Here is a 19,820-nt window from a genome sequence, read left to right on the forward strand (position 1 = left end):
AATTTTGTGCAACAATCTCCACATTCTAATTTGATAATATTTTCCCTCTTTCACAAATCTAAGACATAACTTTCCATCGGTCCTCGGGCTATTTATCTGTATAGATCTGTGACATTTACTATTTTTATGATGCAATTAAAGTGTTCTTAGCATTTCATGCAATGGTTAGTCTTTGTGAATGTTTTATTTTCCCTAGGGTATTGGATTGGGGTTCATTGATGTGACAGTATAGTAGTATGAATATATTATGTTTTTTGTTTATTCATTATTGGAAGCACATGTATGCTTTTCCACTTAAAATATTATGGATGCTGCTTCTTTATTCATTTTATAACCTTTAAGTTCTTGTACAAAGGAATTTTAGTTAAACATGTCATTTTATAAGTACAGTGAATTTTAATATCACTGTTTTTATACTTTGCCCCTTCTCTCATAACCTACCCATTTCATCAAATCTCTAGTTTTACTTTCACAACTGTACATTGAATATTCTGACCATCTATACACTTTCTAGCCTATGTTTTATGTTATTTTGAGTATACCCTCAGTAAGTGAGATTTGATGTGTTTTAGAAAATGGGCTTATTTTTAAAAGGTTTATGAAATTTTCCATTTCCTATTTCCATTGGCTACAAGGGCAGTATTCTCTCTCGAGCTAAAATTTTGTCAATAATTGATATCCTCAAAAAAGTTTGTGTCTAATATATATATTTGTTTATTCTCATTTCATTGTCCCATGTTACTTAGCATTCTCACTTCCTTTTAAAAAATTTTCATGGTGTGTGTGTGTGTGTGTGTGTGTTTCTCTGTGTGTGTATTTCTCTGTGTGTGTATTTCTGTGTGTGTGTGTGAGAGCGTGTGTGCGTGCACGCACATGTGTATGTGATACTGGGGCTTGAATTCAGGATCTGAGCCCTGTCCCTGAACTTTTGCTTTGCTCAAGGCTAGTGCTCTACCAATAGAGCCACAGTTCTACTTCCAGCTTTTATGTGGTTAATTGGAGATAAGCTTCTCTAGGAGTTTCTTTCTCAGACTGGCTTCTAATGGACATCCTCAGATCTCATCTTCCTGAGCAGCTAAGATTACAGACTTGAAGTACTGGTGCCCAGCGCCTTCCCTCCTTCCCTCACCCCCCCTCTCTCTTTCTCTCTCTCTCTTCTCCTCTTCTCTCTCTCTTTCCCTCTCCCCTCCCCTTCCTCTCCTCCTCCATCCCTGCAAGCACTCACAGCAATAATTTTAATTATTTTATGTTTCTCTTAAGTTTTTGCTTTCTTTTCATGAACAATTTGCTTTAACATGTCTCTCCATATTCCTCTGGGAACATTCTTTTATTAAGACTCCTGGCTAGAGGAGATTATTTGATTATAATGAATTTTATGCCTATGCATGTGAGTTAAAAGTATTTTAAAGACTATTGAAATACATTATCTTACTGTACATAGGAAATGCATAGCTTTATTCATAAGCCCCTTATTGACAGATTCTTAATGTAAAGTTTGAACCCCCATGAGCCACTGGCACCCAGTTCTGACATGATTTTTACAACCATTTTTAATAATATAAATCCAGGATTAGTTGGGGTATTCTTTGAAAATGCCCTCCAAGACACATGCCATCTCTCAATAGCAACTTATTAAAGGCAGATAAGTAATTGGTCTTTACCTCTTCTCTTCCTTTAATAATATACTTCTGGCTTTATTTCTGCACATGCTACATTACACTTTAAGGCTTCCCTTGCACTTTGGGTGGACATCTGACTACGTCTAGCCAAATGACTCCAAATGGACAGAGTGCATGATTTTTTAAATTTAATTTTTTTGTCAAGGTGTGGTGCAGAGGGGTTACAGTTACATATGTAGGGTAGTGAGTACATTTCTTGTCAAACTTGTTACCTCCTCCCTCATTTTTCTCCCACTTTCCTTCTCCCCACAATCCCCATCACCCCAAGTTACACAGTTAATTTCCAACACTTTGTCTTATATCTCTGTTACTTTTGTTCACATGGAATTTCAAAATTATGTCTTTCAAGAAAAAATAACAAATGTCATTTCCAGTTTCCTTCTCTCAAATACAAATATATTGGCTTGAATTGAAAATTCTGCTGTGCAGATATTTTCTAGGAAGCAGCAAGGCAATTTTTTTTTTTTGATGCTACTATGATTCTGAAGGATTATGTGTTTGTTATTTTACAGGGAAATAAAAATCCATTTTGTTTTCACCACTGCCATTTGATATTACTGTAGTAAAACCTTCATTTTAATTAAATTAAATCAATTTAATGTAATGTAATTAATTTATTTATTGGCCAGTCCTGGGGCTTGAACCGTGAGACTGAGCACTGTCCCTGTCTTCTTTTGGCTTAAGGATAGCACTATACCTCTTGAGCCACAGACAGATCCCACTTCCAGCCTTTTCTGTTTATGTGGAGCTGAGGAATCAAATCCAGGGCTTCATGCATGTCAAGAAAGTACTCTACTACTAAGCCAAATTCCCAGCCCCTCAAACTTTCATTTTAATTAGTAGAGTGACCTTACTGAGTGGCTTCTGGCCCTTAATATTACAGAGTCAATCCTTTAATTAAAAATGACTTTTACATAATAATACAAAATATTTTTTGCAGAATGCTGTTTATTTGAAAATACAGAAAGAAGTTATCATAGAAATTTCCTTACACTAGGGTCTGGGGATATGGACTAGGGGCAAGAGCGCTTGCCTCGTATACTTGAAGCCCTGGGTTCGATTCCCCAGCACCACATATACAGAAAATGGCCAGAAGTGATGCTGTGACTCAAGTGGCATAGTGCTAGCCTTGAGCAAAAAGAAGCCAGGGACAGTGCTCAGGCCCTGAGTCCAAGGCCCAGTACTGGCAAAAAAAAAAAATAAAAAAAATTTCCTTACACTTAATATGCTACAAAAGAATATTTTATCATTTATATTTCAAACTCTCAATGATGACTTAAAGAAAGTTCTTGGCAATAATTAAGAAGTAAATTTAAACAAATGTTCACATGTTTTATCTTGTTATAAAAATATTTAAATATATAGCAATTAAGAGGTTTCTTTAATTTTATTGCCAAAGTAATGTACAGAGGGGTTACATATGTAAGGCAATGAGTACATTTCTTGTTGAACATTGTTACATCTCCTTCCTTTTTCTCCCTGTTCCTTCTTCTCTATCCGCCCAAGTTGTAAAGTTCATTTCCATCATATTTTCTTGTGAGTACCACTACTGACTTAGCTCACCCTTTGCAATTAAGAGGTTTTTAAAGTACAGACATGAACTTACATACAAGGCAAAAGGTATAGAAATCATTAACTGTGAAAAAGGAGGGAAAAATGGTTGGACTGAGAGGGAACAATTGCTGCAGTGATAATTACTAGACACTATGTTGAAGATGCAATAAATAACTTGTGGTGGAGGAGGATTGGGGGGGGGTGTAAAACTGGCAGAGAACTACCAAAGGAGAAGGCACTCTTCCAAAAGAAATGTGCTAATTGCCTGACTTATGTAACTGTAACCACTCTGTACATCACCTTTACAATGAAAAAAAAAGCAATTTCTAGACCTGGAAGGTTTTTAATTACTTTTTAATTTGAAAGCAGAGAAGTTTGTTTCATGCATATGGGAAGTTTCTCATATACAATAAAATTTCTGGCAAAGTTTGTGTCCCATATTGCATACACAAAATAAAAATGTTATAAAGATAATGGCATAGTTTTGATAATTCATACACTGGGGTTTGTACAGAAAGTACAATAGTTTTTGTTTGTTTGGTTGGTTTTCTGATGCTACTGGGGTTTGGACTTAGTGTTTCATGCTGTCTAGACAGTTGTCATACCTTCTGTCTAGAAGCTACATCCTAGTTTTTATTAGATTGGACTCTAATGCAAAGCATCTACGGGATTAGTTTTATTTTAGAAGATGAACAAATAAGACCGTGGTTGTTCTTTATCCTTGGTGCAAGACAATTTGTAAATAAAGTAGATATGAAGTAATCTTTCACTTATGCCATTTCTTTACACTCAGCTCTTGGTGAAACCCAAATTTGGGTGTACATGGTACAAAATGCCCTGAGCAACTCACTATAATATATAGGCTTAACTTCTACTCAGAAATCCTTTCATGATTTTGCTTTTAAATCTCAGCTATATGTAAAAAAAAAAAACTATGCTTCCTTCAACAAATGCATTTTTTACTTTATTTATTTATTTAATCACTTTCTAGGCTTAAACTAAAGGTCTGCACATTGTCCCTGAGCATTTGTGCACTATCACTTGAACCACAGCTGTATTTCTGGCTTTTTGGTGTGAAAGTGTCTAATGGACTTCGTTGCCAGGACTGGCTTCAACCTTTTTCACAGTGTTTTGGCAACCTTGATACATAATTCTTGACATAAAGTCTTTGACGTATTTTTTAATTACGGTCTGAGATAGATGTAGACACTGGTCTGCTTCATCCTTGTATTGATTTAAGTCATCAGAGTCCTAGAAATTACTAAAAACATACTTTGTCACATTTTTATTTAACTCTGACATTTTTCATTTCAAAGTTATGCCTGAGCTGGATGCTTTCTTTCAGTGCAACTTTCATAGCTATTAGGTACAACATATTACATCTCAGTGAGAGGAATATTAGGAAGCCCAAGGCAGTATATAAATATTATTTATTGATATCAATTCAATGTTTTGTGAGCCACAACGTATATTATAGTATGTTTGACAATAGTAATGTATTGCTCAACTCTTACAATACTCTGTCAGTAAAACTGAAGAACTGGTTATTTTTCTATTTTTAAGTAAAAGTATATTAGAAATAAATCTTTTGATCAATATCAGTTCTATTGGAATTATTTCTAAGTAATTGTGTTTAAGATTTAGAAGAGATCTGGTCAAATGCCGAAAACATTAGTAAACAGTATGATATTGTTTTTCCTTATTTCCAAGCAGAATCAATTCTTAAAACTCAGAAATATGATCTCTTTGCCATTTTCTCTGGAGCACTGTCCATAAAAAACACTGTGAGGGTAAAGATGCAGGGTTTTAGACTGTTCAACTAATGTATTTCATAGTATTTTGAAATTTCTTGTGTTTTAGACTATATAAAACTCTGTACAGAAATATGGGGCACAATTTAGTGTATTTTTAAACATCCTTTTTTTTTCTTCTGTTTATGTGGTGCTGAGGAATTGACCTCAGGGCTTCATGCATTCAAGGCAAGCACTCTACCAATAAGCCACATTCCAGCCCCAATTTAGTGTATTTTATCTGAATATACAAAATCAGCTTCTGGGAAAATGGTATTGGCGTTTTTTGTGTGTATTCAAGGTATATAGCACTTACTTTGTCAAAAAATCCACTACACAAAAATGCAGATACTATATTACCCTTCCTACTCTAAATGATACTAAACAAAAATTGGTAATGAACTGGGCACCAGTGGTTCATGCCTGTAGTCCTAGCTACTCAAGGAGGCTGAGATCTGAGGATTGTGGTTCAAAGCCAGCCTGGGCAGGAAAGTCTATGAGACTCTTATCTCCAATAAACCACCAGAAAACCAAAGTTGGCACTGTGACTCTAGTGGTAGAGCACTAGGCTTGAGCTGAAGAGCTCAGGGACTGTGCCCAGGCCCAGAGCTCAATGCAATGCCCTTGACTGAAAAAAAAAATCATGTTGTACTAAAGACCAAACATCCTGTCAATCTTTGAATAATTACTCTCAATTTGATGGAATTAAAAGTCACATATATTGCACTAATATTTATGTAGTCCTTATTTTGGTACCATAATGTATATATGTTATGGAAATTCTAATTGTCATAATATATTTTATAATCCTTAAATACAAGACAAAACAGAAAAATTACCTTCATTAGTTCATTGTTTCATTATTTCTTCACGTGCATGTATGTCTGAACACACAAACAGGAGCATCTATATCAAGTCGTAAAGCTGAAATATAACTGAAATTAAAGTTTTTTGTGATTACTAAACCAAGACAATATTGTCTAAAATCAAATATCTCTATGAATCAAGGAGGTAAAAATGAAATATCACCAAGATATATACTATGACAAATCCTTTGAAATAGTCCACTTAAGACTGGCACCACAATTTATAAAGTGAATGAATACATTTCAAAAATCAATGACTACTGAAATAAAAATCCTCTATCTCACAAGCAAGGTGCACTTCAGAGAGCAACAAATTGAGCCACACTAAAGAACTTTGAGGTGACAAAAAAAACACACAGGAGAAAATGAAGGTCAGCTTGTTGTAGTTGCTCTATTAAACTCAGCAGGAAGATTTCATGTAGGTTTTTCAAAGGGAACAGAAAGATCAAGTCAGAGGTAATTCCTTATATTAAACAAAAATAAAATTAGTTCATACAAGTAGGAGAGTAAGCAGCAAAGAAATATAAAACAAGCTAGTGAGAAAACAATGAATTTAAAGTACATATATGTATATATGTATGTATGTGCATGTGTCTTTGTACTTTCATAATGCCACACTCTCTAAAATATACACAAATAATGACAAAATATTAACTCAAATATATGAGTATTATTAAATTATATATTTAAATCGAGAAGAGAAAATGCATGATTATGGTATACAATGATTTGTTAATGATTTTATAACCTGTACATTGTCATTGAAGTGAACCAAACTGCATCAATACCTAAAGATTTTCAATTATACAATAAATAGAAATACTTGGAGATTATATATACATATATGTACATATGTATATATGTAGCAGATAACAAACAGAGGTGAAAGCAATACTAATCAATGTACAATTTTACAATGTACAAGTTTACAATTTACAATTAATCACACTCAGCTGGGAAATCTAAGTAGCAAACAGAGGAATATGCAGAGGTCATTGTGAGCCACAGGTAAACATGAGAGAAGATGATCTTCCTGGAGTAGATTCCCCACTTAAATGGTCCTTGTTATTTATTCTTAGTTAAAAGGTATAACATGCACACTTTGTGTCACTGTTCCATACTTAGCTGTTTCTCTTCTTTTAATAAAAAATTAGAATAGTGGCATTATTCAAACTTTATGATTGAGGAAACTTAAGTTTAGATAATTAACATAAATTATTATTACACCATTGATGGTTTCAGGACTTGGATTTTTATCACTGTATTTTGAGAAAAATCACAATCTTTTCCATGATCATTAGGAAGGCCCTCAACTCAAGATAAGTGCTTATCATGAAGAGGCTGTTAACCTCATCAGAAAAAATAAATGGGTCATAGGTGGCAGAGTTAAGAAACAATAAAGCCTTTGGGGAGATAAGTATGTTATACAATTTAAAAATAAAGTAGCATTTACAGATATGTGTATTGATAAATCCTATTAAAAAGTCATCACATACTGTAAACAAATAGGTAGCTATAGAAATGCAATATAAAGATCCTGAATGTTAAAATACACAAAAATACAAATTTTCAAAAGGAGGAAACTGATATCTGAGAGACAGAGGAGAGAAACAAGGGAGATGGGAGATAGATAGATAGACAGATAGATAGATAGACCAATTACAGATCTGTCTCTGTCTCTCTTTTGGCATCATTTAATTTTGAATACAAACGTCTGTTTTCTTGGCAGGTGCTCTAACACTGGATACATGCCCCCCAATTTTTTATTTAGTTATATTTTTTTCTGATAAGGCTTTACATTTTTCTCAAGGCCAATCTCAGACTCATCTTGCTACCAATGCTTCCTGAATAGCTCGGATTCCAGGTGTATGCTACCAGGACTAAATTGTTTCATTGAGAGAGATTTCTATGACTTCTAGCTCAGACTGATCTCAAATCAACATCCTCCTGATTTCTCTCTACAAACAGCTGGTATTGAAGGCATGTGTCACCACAACTGACCAGATAGAGCTTTTTTGTGAAGATGGAGTCAGATGAAAAGAGTCCGAGACAAACTGTTGCATTGTGTAATGTTTTCTAATTTAATGCTTACTAATTGGCCAAATAAGTATGAGGGGAACGTCAACTGCTAGCTTTCTAAACCTGTGAATGCAAAATCAAATATATATATATATAAATATATATATATATATATATATATATATATATTGTATATGGTGGTAGGTACATCATTAGTGTTTTTTTGTTTGGGGGTGTTTTACTTTATGGGAGTTTATCATTATTATTATTAATATTAATGACAGTCCTGGGGCTTGACCTTAGGGACTATCTGCTGCCACTGAGCTTTTGTGCTTAAGGCTAGAGCTCTTCCACTTGATCCACATCTCCACTTTCAGCTTTTTGGTGGTTAATTGGGGATGGGAGGGTCAAGGGCATTTCTTCGCCAAACTGAACTTTGATTCTCAGATCTCAGCTACTTGAGGAGATAGAATTATAGAAATAAGCCACTGCCATTCAGCATCAGAGACGTTCTGAAAGGGGGAAAATTACTGAATAATTTAATGGTTAGTCACATAACAGAAGAAAACAAAATTAGGTTTTGACATAGGCAAAGACTAATAGTGTCCATTTTTTTGTAAACATTTTACTAAATATTTTATTATGTCAAGAGATGAATTGAGTACTTAATTTAGATAACTGCAGTGCCAGGCACTGGTGGTTAATGATATAATCCAAGTTACTTAGGTGGCCAAATCTGAGGACTGTGTTTCAAAGCCAGCCCAGGCAGGAAAGTTCATGAGATTTTTCTCCAATAAACTATTCAAAAAAGCTGGAAGGGGCACCGTGATTCAAGTTAAAACTCTTGCCTTGATCAGAAGCCTGGGGACAGCACCCGGGGCCCAGAGTTCAAGCCCCAGGACCAGCAATTTTTTTTAATTGAATAGATTTTTTTTAAGCATTCTTTCCAAATATTAGCTGTAAAACCAAGGAAAGAATTCTTTGTTCCTCATGTTTTTATTAAATAAATTATGTTATAAAACAAAACTTAAAGATGAATTTGGCAAAAGTACAGTAATTGATGCTTAAAAAAATAGTTACTAGCTATGATGACATGCTTGTTTACCTAGAATGTCTGGAGAGTCAACTGATCAATTAGTTAAACCTAAACCATGCTGTTGAAAAATACAAAATGTTGATAACAAAATAAATGGAGATGAGTATTCTGCAATAGATAAAGGCCAATTTAGAAACAAATAATCGTAGCTACCCATGAGGAGACCTAGAAGTTGAAACTACCCATGACCAGGAAGTCTGAAATACTCCATCTTCAGTTAACCAGCAAAAAGTCAGAGTGGAAGCAATATCTGAAGGATAGAATGACAATATTAAGCAAGAAAGCCGAGTAAGCGCATGAGTAAAAGCATTTTAAAAATATTACACTTTCAAAAAATTTTTAAAGACCACATTCATCTCAAAGTATATAAATAAGAAAGTATTACAACACCAAAACTATTTAAGATGTTAATAAAATATTTTAAATCTATTTTAATAGGTTCTGAATAAAGGAAAATCTTATGAATCAATTATTTTCCAAAATGAACACTTTTAACCAAAATATAATATCACATTAAATTATTCATAAAATATTAATTTAATGCAATAGTAATGAAGGTATCTGGAAATAATAAGCAATCAAAACATGAAAAGTATTTGAAAGAGGCATAATTTTAAAGTGGACATCATAATTAAATGTATTTCCATTCTAAAGAAATAAAATAATGTACTAGAAGTACTCTGCCTACCCTACTGTCTTATTTATTAAAATAAAAATATTTCTTGGATAATGATGTTGGTGATTAGTATGGATACTAATACATGAAGATATAAAATTAGATGCATATAGCTATTTGTATTATATTGTGGAAAAGGGTGATATAATACTTGCCCAAGACACAGAGAACAAATACCATGTTGTAAGATGAAACAAATATCTTAATAGGCAACATTATTCAGAGTAGAGATTACCATATTTCTTCGGTAATTTAGCAGAATTAAGTATTTAAGAAAAAGTTAGGCTACAAGTATTTTTAAAAATGAAATGCTTTCTTGATTAAATATTAACTGATATTCTCCAAATGAATCCTTTGAGGAACCAAAATTCAAAAGTAAAGTTCAAGTTGTAGATAAAGCAAGGGTGGAATTAAAGTGCGTTTCACTCACAGATTACCATGTAGTTTTGAGAGCCTTTTGTACAGGGACTGAAAGATAATAAAAACATAAATTAATCAAAATATAAAAATATATTTGAAGACACCAAATCAAACTAAATTTTATTATGTTAAATGTGTAATTTTTTAAAAAAGTATTTATTTGTCTATTTGTTTGTTTGGCAGTCCTGGGCCATGGACTCAGAGCCTGAGCACTGTCCCTGGCTTCTTTTTGCTCCAGGCTAACACTGTACCTCACCCCAGTAAGAATGTCCATTATCAGGAAAACTAATAATAACAAATTCTGGAGAGGATGTGGCCAAAAGGGAACCCTACTACATTGTTGGTGGTAATGTAAACTTTTTCAACCACTCTGGAAAGTGGTATGGAGGGTCCTCAGAAGGCTAAACTACTTCTTTCTTCATGAATTTTTTCAAAATCTTTTCTTCTTTTTGAAATGAATTATAGATTATTTTCACCTTTCAAATTAATATTCATTTATGGATCATTTATACTGTTCAGTATCATACTTAAATTACTTGCTCCTGTTAAATTCAGGCAAGTTCAGCTTTTCCCATCTTTCTACTTTGCCTTCCTCTGATAACCATATTCTGCCATCAGTTTCTATACAATTTTCCTTCTTAGGTTCCACATGTAAGTAACATTACATGCTACTTGTGATTCTGTACCTAACTTTTTTTTTCACCAGTTCACTTTTTCTCATTTCATTCTTTCTATCAGTAAATTATATTCTATTGTTTAAATGTAGCCTTTTCTTTGCCCATTCCTGAGTTTGTGCATTCATCCATTGTTTTCATGTCTTTGTTATTGTGAAGAATACTGGCACGAACATGGGAGGGATGCTCTCACATACTGACTGCCTTCCACTTTTTCTTCATCTATTGTCTCTGTCCTGTGATCACTCTGGGCTTCAGCAAACTGAACAAAAAAGAAACAGGGATTGAAGTTGAGAAAATCTAGGGTGCTCACAGTAGTACAACACAAGGCTGATCATCTTTCTATTCTTCTTTCACCGCAATCTCTAAATTAAGCAGACAAGTTCATTGGTTCCCAATTTGTATCTCCCTCTTTCTCAAGGTGATGTATATTTCAATGACATTCTCCTAGATTTGAAAAGATGTTTTATAGAAACAGCACAATCAGAGGCTGGTGACACATGCCTGTAATCCTAGCTACTCTGGAGACCAGGCAAAAAAAGGATCAAAGTTTTAGATGAGTCCTAACAGAGAAGTTTGCAAGGTTCTGTTTCAAAAATAATGAGCAAAAATGGGGCTGCGGGAGTGACTCAAGTGATAAGAAACCAGGCATAGCAAGCATTTGAGGTCCTGAGTTCAAAGCCTGGTAAAAGTACAAAAGAAGGTGAGTAAAAGGGTATTGGAAACCAGTTTTATGTTAATGAAGATTAGAGCCAGGTTACCTCTCTCCCATCTGCTTCTTTCACTCAGGTACCACAGAAAATTCAAACCAAAATAGTAAAAACTTGAGAAGTAAAAGTAATAGCTTTGTTCAGCTTGTGAGAAAACCTTTTCAAACTATTACTGAAACAGATGTCTAATCGGTATCTTACCTCTTAGGTCTCTTTTGTACAGAAAGGTCCTTTGTTTGATTCTGTATAAAACCTATTCCTGATGAGTCAATTTTGATAGATTAAATTTAACTTCAGAAATATTTCAAGTCTGGGTTTTAACTCTCACTTGATAGCTCCACGTTTCTAAATACAATGATGTTTCTGAGAGGTTGTGTGCATATATATATATATTTTTTTTTCTATAGAAAACCAAGGATGAATCTCATCAATTCTATTCTAATAGCAATATGAATCACACACAAAAAAAACAAAACTACAAACAAAATACATTTAGTAACCTCTGTATTTAGCAATCACCATATATACTTTCACTACAGTTACCTAGTATCTTGCAGAATGCAAGACACTATACTTTTATCTAGACTAATTATAAACATAATTAAAGGTACATTAATGCATCATTTATTGTACTCTAGTCATAATTTTCTGCTTAACATTTTTGTGTACTTTTATTCAACTACTTGTTTTCTAAACAAATGGGTTATAATAGTTCTTCTTTACATATTCTAATACAAGAGTTTTCCCAGATACATGAATAATAATCCTCAAATTTATATTTGAAATTTTAAATTTTGACCTAGGGCTTAACATAGATCTCCTTGAAAGAATGATCTCCCTAAGTTGGTGAAGTTTATTTTTTAAATTTGTTTTTTGATATATGACATAGAAACCTAAAAATTTATGTTGAAAACAAAAGTAAAAGGCATTTATCCTGCTTTTTTTTTCTGGAAAATGTGTTTTTATTTGTTTTTCTTTTTTCTTCTGTATCATTTACCCTTTATATAAAATTCTTATTTTCATTTCTTAATCATATTTTCATAAATGATATTCTGTAATCTTGTTAACTCTCTGAGATGGATTATTATGTTTTACAGCAAAGGAAATAAAGATTTAAGTATTTAGCTATATATTTTTGTTTAATTTTTTTTTTTTTTTTGGCCAGTCCTGGGCCTTGGACTCAGGGCCTGAGCACTGTCCCTGGCTTCTTCCCGCTCAAGGCTAGCACTCTGCCACTTGAGCCACAGCGCCGCTTCTGGCCATTTTTCTGTATATGTGGTGCTGGGGAATCGAACCTAGGGCCTCATGTATCCGAGGCAGGCACTCTTGCCACTAGGCTATATCCCCAGCCCCAGCTATATTTTAAAAGCTATACAATAAAAAAAAATCAGTTGATAAATCTACACGATTCCCATTCTGCACATTCATTTGGGCCTTAATGTAGACAAAACTCAAACATGGGTTGCAATTAATTGTTTGAATATTTAAATCCCTACCATAAAATCACCTTAATTGCTGGAAAAATACCCAAGAGCTTTAGCATTTAGTGTCCATGAAGAACAGGGAGTAGTTTCCTTACCTAAATGGCATCAAATCATTGTCGTAGCAAAATTTTCATGAGACAACAAATTGATTGGATTTGACATTTATATTAGTAAAAACAAATGAAATAGGGTGTAAGCATTGATATATTTAAATAGAGAGAACTGTGCAATGAAAGCTTCTTGTAAAGAAACATGGCATTAAAATGCTAACGGGGAGGAATTCATTCAATAATATTCAGAAGAGAGTCAGTGTATCACACTGCACCTCTTGTTAGGAGGAGGTACAATTGCTCAAGTTCCAAACTGAATTGGCTTCAAAGGCTTTTACAAAACAGTCTCTCTGTTTGTAACTTTTCCCTCTCTTGTGAATAGAGATTTGTGGGCTTTTTTTTTTTTTTTTTTTTTGCAAGGGGGAGTGGCAGACTATTGGATATTCTTTGCTGGCAGCACCTGTGAAATTTGGCAAGGTTGAGAGTCATAAGCTGCTAGTCTGAATGGCTTTACACTATGTAACTAAAGAGACACCAGCACATTCTGCTGTACAAAACTGCAGAATGTAACTTTGGTATCTGTGAATTGTGTGGCTACTTCAGCGTTGAAGAGTTGTACTGAAATGTAGTTCACTCAGTTCTCATCTATGTTTTGGCTTTCATTCCAGTATTTCATTTGGGAAGACGACTGTTGGGATGTTGAAAAAAATGCCAAAAGTAAAATTTTCCTGGCTGGAAACTTTTGTTAGTGGTAAATGAGATTAGCTACTTGCTTAATGTTAAGTTTTGTACTTCAGAAGAGTCAGTAGTTAATGATTACGCATACATACATAAATTATTCTGCTTGTGGGACATTTTATACAGTCTCCTTAGGTAAACAATAATCCAAGTTAATTGCTTTTCCAAGCAGTTGATCTCATTTGTCAACAATAAATATACAATTTTGATAAAATAATGTATGCATTATGTGTTTATTTGTAGATTTAAGACTTTATATTTAGACTAATAAGTATATTTGAAAGAGAAAATTAAAATATTGAACATTTGATAAAAGTGTTTGAATGGAATCATTTTGACACTAACAATATTTGAAAGAACTAAATTTTAAGAAAAAATGCTATAACAAGGTAGAATATAATTTAAAAATTTTATATAGCTATATTGTTTTCTTCATAATAGTTTACTGCTTCTCTATGTTCTCTTGAAAAGTTTTCTCATCTTTTCTTTTGTTGTTGTTGTTTTCTTCACTTTTAGTTTTTTTGTTTTTTGACTATATGAAGTTGGAACTGCGAAATTCACATCTTTTTCTCTGGTTATTTTTGAGATATGTCCTTATTGACCCATGCCAGCCTGAACCTTGATCTTCCTGCTTACCTTGCCCACCATAGCTAGAATGACAGGTGCCAACCTGCCCCACATTTTCTATTGAGATGGGGCCCAACAAACATTTTAATTCCTAAAGCTGACTCAAACTGGAATTCTCCTGATCTCAGCCATTCTAAGAGTTAGGTTTACAGGTACGAGTCACCACACCCAGCTGTGATACTGCTCCCATTATTTGAAGAGAAAAAAGATGGAAATTATCTTTCTGGAATCTATATTCCTCAGTAGGATTTAAGTTATTTATTTTTTCATGTGTCCATGTTACACAATTTAAAAAACTGACCACACAGCAAAGAAAATTGTATTTTGCTCATTATGTTGGATCATAGGCTGAAGATGATCAATATTAAATACATATGTTTGCAATGTATGTTTGGAATCACCTTTACAAAAAAGAGAAAGCGAGATAATGTCAACGGATTGCAAGAAAAAAAAACACTTTATTTATACTGCAAAGTCTTAAACTTGCCTTGAACTCTAAATAAAAGTAAAAATTAAGTCATCATTTTTTTAACTTTCTATAGTTACCTGAAAATTCTTGATACTTTATCAGTGCACCCTTCCTTCTATTGCTTTTTAGACCTCCTAGTACTTACATAAAAATAAATGAAATGTGATTTAGAAAGTTAAACTTTCAGATGTGAAAAGATACATTTATCCATGATGTAGTTTTTTCACATTGACTCTTTTTTCTAATGTAGAAATTTCTTCTAAATCCTTTAAAGATCCAAATGTAAAGCTCAAATTGAGTCTGTAGTTTCCTCCAATCCACTCTTAAAATCCTCTCTCAGAGTTTTTCCTGTCCTTGTCCCTTAGTAGATTGTGGTCCCTGAATTTGTTTTCTAAGAGCCCCTCAAATGTAACTGGCCATGTAGTGGGAATCCAGCTTCATTTGCCTGTTCCTGCTGAAGGGTAGCCCTCACTGAACTGTTCCTGGGCTCTGATGATAGATCTCGGTCAGAATGAGATCTCCCAAACCTTACAATCCCTCCCTCCCTTTGAATCAAGAAAGGACTTTGAATATTCTGTCAGTTTTCTATGTGATCCTTTTTCTTTCACTTTTCCCTTGCTAAAGCCACTATACAATCTCATTTCGACCAATGGGCAATTCGTTAGCTATATAAGGAATCATTGCCCATTATTCCCCACCAGTGCCCTCTAAACTCAGGATTACCACAGGGAGAAGGCACAAATGCTAACCATTGTGGGAATTACCTGGATGTCCTGTATTTTCTTCCATGGGATTGGCTAGTAAACTTTTTTCTCACTCATTTCTACATTCTAGTTTCATATACAGAAGGTAATTGAAAATGAGAACTTAAGTATTCAATGAAATAAGTTTGTTTTTATCTTCACTAATGAATAATTCATGCCTTAACCAGCTGCCCTCAGAAGAAAGATTGTCAGATTATTAATAAAGAAATGTGTTTGGTGTTAGTGAGATTCTCCTATTCAGTGATTGTGAATTATTTATTTAAAACCTGGTTACATAGTTTTAAAAAGCTGAAGAAGAGGAGCTCCAAGATACAATCAGGAAGCCCAATTTAAGGATCATAGGTATCGAGGAAAACCTAGAGGAAGAAGTTAATAAAATAGGCAACCTATTCAACAGAATATTAGCTGAGAACTTCCCAAATATCCAGAAAGATAGGCCTATCCAGATACAAGAAACATTTAGAACCCCAAATTGACCAGACCAGAATAGGACACCCCCCAACAAATTGTGATCAAAACAGGATCAATAGAGTCCAAGGAAAGAATCCTTAAAGCTGTTAGGGAGAAGAAAATAATCACATATAAAGGAAAACCATTCAGAATTACCCCCAGACTTCTCAGCAGAGACCATGACAGCAAGGAGAGCCTGGAATGAGATATACCAAACCCTAAATAAAAATAACTATCAACCCAGAATACTGTACACAGCTAAACTCTCATTCATAGCTGAAGGTAAAATAAAAGTCTCCCACAGTAAGGAAAAACTGGAACGATATATCTCCACCAAACCAGCTGTACACAAAAACCTCAAAGATGTACTCTACAGGGAAAATAATCAAGATCACAATACAGACAGAGAAATGAACCCTAAATTGATAACATTTTTGATCAAGAATTGAGAAAACACAGCTTTTAACAAGATAGCTATAATGAAAGGAACAAACGATCATCTCCCGATCCTAACTCTCAACATTAATGGATTTAATTCTCCAATCAAACTACATAGGCTCTTAAGTTGGGTCAAAAATGAAGATCTATCTTTCTCCTGCCTCCAAGAGTCAGATCTGTCCAGCAAAAGCAAACATCTTCTAAAAATGAAAGGCTGGAATAAAATCTAACAAGCAAATGGCCCCCATCAGCAGGCTAGAGTTGCAATCCTAGTATCAGATAAAATTGACTTCAAATTAAAAACAGTAAGAAGAGACAATGAAGTTATTACATACTAATAAAGAGATCTCTCCTACACGAGCTTATAACCATCCTAAATATCTACACACCAAATAGAGCACCCAGCTTCATCAAACAAACACTACTAACTCTAAAAACACTCATAGATCCAACGACATTGATAGTTGGAGACTTTAACACTCCACTGTCACCTCTGGACAGATCAACATGCCAAAAAGCAAAGAAACCTCAAAACTAAACAACTGCATAGACCAACTAGACTAAACTGACATCTTAACCGAATATTCCATTCAGCAACAGCAAAATATACATTCTTTTCAGCAGCACCTGGAACATTCTCCAAAATAGATCACATCATAGGGCACAAAGCAAATCTAGACAAATTAAGAAGTATCGAAATCATTTCCTGCATTCTCTCAGACTGCAAAGGAATAAAATTAGGGCTCAACTCAAACAGCCACCACAGAAAACCCTACAATTCATGGAGACTAAACAACACATTGCTGAACTACAAATGGGTCATTGAAGAAATTAGAACTGAAAATCAAATGTTTATGGAAATAAACCAAGATGAGTACACAAAGTACCAGCTCCTTTGGCACACAGCAAAGGCAATACTCAGAGGGAAATTTACATCTCTGAGTGCCTACATCAACAAACTGAAGAAACAGCAATTCAACAACCTAAGGAAGCACCTTAAGCTCATTGAAAGAGAACAACAAGCCAAACACCAAGCCAATAGACAGAAACAAATAATTGAAATTAAATCAGAATTAAAAGACTTAGAGTAAAGAAAAAAATAGGAAGAATCAACAAAATGAAGAGTTGGTTCTTTGAAAAAATTAACAAGATATACAGACCTCTAGAAAATCTGCCCAAAAAACGAAGGCAGCACACCCAAATAAACAAGATCAAAGATGAAACAGGTAACAGCACCACAGAAACAACCAAAATTCAGAAAAAAGTAAGGGACTATTTTGCATACTTTTATGCCAACAAATTCGAGACCCTGGAAGAAATGGATGACTTCCTAGAAAAAAATTGATATCCCCAAACTAAACCATGAAGATTTAAATCTTATAAAATGACCCATATCCAATGTTGAAATAGAAACGGCAATAAGTGATCTCCCATCCAAGAAAAGCCCAGGTCCAGATGCATTCACAGCAGAATTCTACAAGTCCTTCAAAAAAGAACTTACACCAATATTTCTCAAACTCTTCAATGAAATTGAAAGAGAGAGTTCACTACCAAACACATTCTATGAAGCCAGTCTAACCCTTATCCCAAAACCAGGCAGGGACTCTTCACAGAAAGAGGACTATAGACTGATTTCCCCAATGAACATAGAGGAAAAAATTCTCAACAAAATTCTGACCAATCAACTTCAACAGGTCATCAAAAAAATCATACACCATGATCTAACTGGATTTATCCCAGGGATGCAAAGTTGGTTCAATATACACAAGTCAATTAATGTAATCCATCACATCAAACAGAGCAAGGTAAAGAATCACATGATTATATCTCTGGATGCAGAAAAGGCATTTGATAATATCCAGCACCAATTTATGATAAAAGCTCTGGAATAATTGGGATTCCAGGGAACACTCCTGAATACAATAAAGGCAGTTTAGGACTAACCAACAGCAAGCATAATTGTAAACAGTGAAAAACTAAAGCCATTCCCTTTAAAATCAGGAACAAGGCAGGGATGTGCACTCTTTGCCCTCCTCTTCAACATAGTATTAGAATTCCTAGCCAGAACAATTAGGAAAGAAGAAAACATAAAGGGGATCCAAATAGGAAAAGATGAAGTTAAACTTTCTCTCTTCACAGATGACATGATCCTATACCTAAAGAACCCAATACACTCTACTCCTAAGCTACTAGAGCTGATCCAAAACTTTGGCAAAGTAGCAGGATATAAAATAACCCCCCCCCCCAAAAAAAAATCAACAGCATTTCCATATGCTAATGACCCAAAGACCTAGGGCTAAAACTGGAAAGCAACTCCTTTTGCAATAGCCTCAAAACACATAAAGTACCAAGGAATAACCTTAACCAAACAAGTGAAAATCCTCTATGATGAGAACTTTAAAAACAGGAAAAACGAAATTAAGGCAGAACTAAGGAAATGAAAAAACCTGCCATTCTCCTGGATTAGGAGGATTAATATAGTCAAAATGGGAATATTGCCAAAGGCTATCTACAAATTCAATGCAATACCCATTAATATTCCAACCCTATTTTTAATGAAATAGAGGAAGCAATCCAGAAATTCATATGGAACAATAAAAGACCCAGAATAGAAAAAAACCATCCTAAGCAGAAAGAACAGTGCTGGAGGAAGTACAACTTCAAGCTGTATTATAAAGCTATAGTACTAGAAACAGCTTGGTATTGGCACCGGAACAGGCCTAAAGACCAATGGAACAAAATCGAAGACCTGGAAATAAACCCACAGAACTATGCCTACTTAATCTTTGGTAAAGGAGCTAAAAAAATAGTCTGGAAGAAAGATAGCCTCTTTAACAAATGGTGCTGGCAAAACTGGTTCAACACTTGCAACAAACTAAAACTAGATCCTTATATGTCACCCTGCACCAAAATCAATTCCAAATAGATCAAAGACCTCAAAATTAAAACAGATACCCTGAAAATACTAAAAGAAGGAGTAGGAGATACAATTGGGCTCCATGGCACAGGAAGGAACTTCCTTAACAAAGACCCAGAAATGCGACAAATCAAAAAAAGGATAGAGAAATGGTACAGCATCAACTGCAGAGCTTCTGCAGGGCAAAGGACATAGCTCTCAAGATAAACAGAAAGCCCACAGATTGGGAAAAGATCTTTACTGGCCATACAATGGCCAAAGGCCTCATATCTAAAATATATGTAGAACTAATAAGTATTAAAGTCCTCCAAAACAAAACCACAAAGAACCAACAGCTCCCTCAACAAGTGGGCTATAGACTTAAAAAGAGACTTCTCTGATGAGGAAATGAGAATGGCC

General features: G+C 34.3%; 1 protein-coding gene across 2 annotated transcripts in view; it reads left to right on the forward strand.

Annotated features, from left to right (window-relative positions):
- The window catches only part of Brinp3 (BMP/retinoic acid inducible neural specific 3), a 435,670-nt gene that overhangs the window by 370,527 nt on the left and 45,323 nt on the right, over positions 1 to 19,820 (forward strand). The gene's annotated exons all lie outside the window — the stretch shown is intronic.

Source organism: Perognathus longimembris, chromosome 11 (genome assembly GCF_023159225.1).
Source record: "Perognathus longimembris pacificus isolate PPM17 chromosome 11, ASM2315922v1, whole genome shotgun sequence".
Classification (NCBI taxonomy): Eukaryota; Metazoa; Chordata; class Mammalia; order Rodentia; family Heteromyidae; genus Perognathus; species Perognathus longimembris.